Here is a 1,700-nt window from a genome sequence, read left to right on the forward strand (position 1 = left end):
CTATTGGTATTTACTTTTTGCTTTCTCTCTGTTTATATACATATACATATATTTAAATATGCGTGTGAGTGTGAGTGTGAGTGTGTGTGCGAGCGGGCGTGTATGTATATATGTTACTGCTAAAGATAGTTTAAGCCGATTAAGTATATAGATGCAAATGACTGCTCTTGGATTTACTGCCAAGTAATAATGTGGAGTTTAACGACCTGTTATTGAGCTCTTATTTACTGTGGAATTGTTTTCTGATCTTCATACTTCAATTTTCTATGTATGTATGTATGTATGTATGTATGTATGTATGTATGTATGTATGTATGTATGTACACATGCATGTATGTATGTATGTATCTATCGATCTGTCTATCTACTTTATAACTAAACCTGTATAAACTTTTCTTTTAATTATTCGCATTTATATCAATCTTCATTGAAAAGGAATCTCTATTTGAGTTCTATACGAATGGAGTTTATTTCTACTTACACTTGTCTTCCTAAAATCGACAGAAAGGGAGATGCTGCCTCTTTTCGCCTTCCGGCCATTCCAGGCTTGTTTACAGTTCGACTCAGTCACCGAATTATCCAATTATCCTTTCACGTAAAAATAATTACACCCTTAATTTTAAATCCACTCCGAAGAGAAACAGTTCACTTAGATTCTACGAGTTTTGTTTACCACTGCATTCTCTCTCGTCTAATTATTTAATTATACAGTGATATAAAGTGTAATTATATATGTAATTTCATCATACTTTTGCGCTACAGTATGATAAGCTACAGTACACCACCAATCTTTAAACATAAAGATTATAGTGGAAAACGTCTATTTTACACGGCTTCTAGTGTGGTACTTGGAGAGCGAAGCTGGTAGTAACGGTGGCTTTATGAAGCTACTGCTTTATGTTTAGTTTTTCAGTTACATCATTGTTTTGATAGGTGTATAAAATGTTTGCTCTTCAAACGTTTATCAAAAATGGAATGCAGGGGGCTCTTTTTTGTCACATCTGTAGTTTCTTATGAACAACTTTGCAAGATATTAATATACGAAGTATATTAATATTTAAGATATTAATATGCTTAGTATATTAATAATTAATATATTTGCAAGCACAAATCTTTTCCTTTACGTTCATATCAACTGGTTTATGAACATATTTGTTATTCTTTATGACCGCTTAAGTAGACTTTTTAGAATCATTAACTATGTTTTCCCTTTCTTAATATTTTGATACGGCCGTCTTCAATTTTTAACTGAGTTTTCACTACAAAGATCATAGAATTAATTTCTTCACCCTTTCTTCGTATTAGTGTTTTCCGCTATTAATCTAACACCATCTCGTTTCGTGACAATACACACATACATACATACATACATACATATAAACATACATACATACATACATACATACATACATACATGCATACATGCATACATATACACACATACATATATATGATAATATATACCATATACATTCATTAATACACACAAAACACACGCACTCACTCACACATACGCACAAACACAGACATATACATACTACATATAGTGATTTCGAAGTTTAGAAATGTCCAATGATTGCTCTGCTCTCGCTGTCAATACAATTATCGATTGCTATTTCCAGTAAATATTGGTGCAGTGTTATACCACTATTCTATATTTATATACCTATATATATATATATATATATATATATATATAT

Source organism: Octopus bimaculoides, chromosome 6, assembly GCF_001194135.2.
Source record: "Octopus bimaculoides isolate UCB-OBI-ISO-001 chromosome 6, ASM119413v2, whole genome shotgun sequence".
Classification (NCBI taxonomy): Eukaryota; Metazoa; Mollusca; class Cephalopoda; order Octopoda; family Octopodidae; genus Octopus; species Octopus bimaculoides.